Genomic DNA, 2,450 nt, shown 5'->3' with positions numbered 1-2,450 from the left:
GGGGGGGGGCAGGGAGGGGCCTTCTTAAACGCTGTTTGCTCAGCCAAGGTTTAATCTCCAAAACAGGAAGGCGCGTATTGACAGAAGCAGCAGCCGGAATTGCCGATGTGCCTGCCAGGTTAAGTTCCCCTGGCCCCATACTCCTGCCCCCACGCTGGGGGACTCCCCAGAGACCCTACCCTCAAATAAAAGTGTTCCCATAGTCCTCAGGCTGTGCCACTTGATGGCAACCAGGCCTCAAAAAAAGGGTGCCCCAGCAGGCTCTGCCAGCTGCTGGGACGGCTGGAGCCAGGGGGACAGGAAAATGGAGGGGGTGGGGGGCTCCAGGGTCACAGGCTTAGTAGGGTGTGTCTCCCGGTCTCATTTTGAAAATGAGGAAGCTGAGGCTCAGAGAGGGAAGTGAGCAGGCCTGGGTCACACAGTGGCGGGTGGGGATGGTCGGCACGGGACCCCACACCGATCCTAACACACTTGGGCCTGTCCTGTCCACCACCCCCATCTGACAAGCACAGAGGCCCCGAGGACTCCCGAAGAGCCCCCCTATCTGCTAGGCATCCTCCCTGGTGCACCCCCGGGAGGGGAGGCCTGGCTGGGGCTCAGCATGGCTGCAGCGACCCTGAATGCTTGCTGAGCAGCCCTGCTGACGCCATGAGCCTCCCTGCTGCAGAGGAAGGTGCGGGAAGCCCAGGGCACGGCCCGGGCGATGGCCGCTGCCGACAGGGTGTCAACCTTTCTCCTCCTGACCAGCTGACTGGGTGGGACCAAGGTTCGGTGGCAGGGCTGAGAAGGCCCGCCCCCAGCCTGCCTTGGGGAGCCCCTGCCCCTCTGCCTGCCGGCTTCCCTGGCTGCCTGGGATGGGCGGTGGGTGGGGATTCCAGGCCAGTTCCTTTGTCCGGAGCTGGAGCAGAATGAGGGGCTGGCAGTGTGGTCCTGATGGACGCAAGGGCCTTGCCCCCAAATCCTAGAAATGGGCTTCTGGTCTGACACCCCCCTTGGCGCCCCACTATCCTCTTGGGTGGCCTGGCCCTGCCTCTGGCGTTTGCTGCCTGCCAACCTCCCCACTTCCTCTGTCTGCTCCCTACACACCCCGGGCTCAGCCACCCAACAGGTCCTCAGGCCTTCTCAGCCAGCGGCTCTGCCTGGGAGGCCCGGCACCTCCGTCCAGCCTCCGCACTCGGCTGCCACCTCCGTGGAGAAGTCTCCCAGGCGCACTCCCTTCTTGTTTATCTCTGGGTGCCCTCCAGCCCCAGCTTACACGCTGGCCCCCAGAAAGTGCGTGATAATCATGGTGACAGAATGGAGTGAAGAGTTTGCTGGACATGCGAAGTTAGAAGCGGCCTTAAAGAGCTAAGTCCCGTTTCACAGACCGGATGATGGAAGCCCTGAGGGCAGGGCCCTGTCACGGTCACACAGTAGTTAGCCTGCATCTCCAGCCACCTCTGAGAGCAAGCACCTCCTGTGTGTCTCTCAAACCCCAAGAAATCCTGTAGGCTGGACTGGGCTCCAGCCCCCACCCCCAGCAGGGTCTACGAGAGGCAGAGGCAGGGAGGTCATGGTGAAGTGACCTCCAGACAGAGGTCCGGGCCACTGCTCCAGGTCTGACTCTCTGGCTGCCCTTGGAAAGCTCTGCTCCAGCCAGGACACCAAGCAGGGGCTGGACAGTCCCAGGCCAATGGGCAGGTGGCCTGCGGCCAGAGGTTGCTCCAGGAGGCGATGAGCGGGCTGGCCTGGCCCCCACACCCCAGCGCACAGCACGGCCTATGAGCACCTCTCTGGGTATGGGGAGAGAGGGTCCCCAGTCTTGGCTCTGTCCCCAGCTCAATCAGGGGGTCTCATCTCAGCTGCCCCCCAAACTTGAGGCCCTCCTTGGGGCTCTGAGCCCAGGCCTCTGCCCCCACAGGGCTTGGCGCGCCGGGGCCAGATCTTCTTCAGGCCTGAAGCATCCTCTGGGGCTGGCCACCCCCCTCCTGTCTCGCCCCCACCTGCCATCGCTGTCACCCTATCCCAGTGACCCAGTTTCCCTCCTTGTCTGTGCTGGTAGGGTGGGGGACCCCGGGCGGACAGTGTCCCCCTTTGAGGTGAGGGCGTGGGTGGATCAGGTGTCGGGCCGGGCCGTCTGCTGGCTCGGGGCAGGGACAGGCTTTCAGGCCTTCAATAGCCCATGATTAAGTTCCATCCCCGGGGATCCCCCGTTGTGTGGCCATTGTGATGGCGTGGGAACCGAGGCATCCTGGGCCAGACAGGGATGCGCTTCTCTGCCCGCAGGGGCCCCGGCCTGGGGGCAGCTGGGGGAGGGGCCCACGCAGGCACAGCCATGACGCTGTCTTGGGAAGCGTGGAGCCGGCCATGCCAGGCAGGAGGCCCGCACGCTGGGTCCTCGGAACGCCGCAGGTGCCTTGCCCGGTGCCCAGAGCCACTGTTTGGGGAAAGGTGCTCCCTCTGTGCAGCCT

This window comes from Hipposideros armiger, unplaced genomic scaffold (assembly GCF_001890085.2).
Source record: "Hipposideros armiger isolate ML-2016 unplaced genomic scaffold, ASM189008v1 scaffold_33, whole genome shotgun sequence".
In the NCBI taxonomy this organism is placed as follows: Eukaryota; Metazoa; Chordata; class Mammalia; order Chiroptera; family Hipposideridae; genus Hipposideros; species Hipposideros armiger.
The sequence above is the reverse complement of the archived record's forward strand: the minus strand, read 5'-3'. Positions refer to the sequence as shown.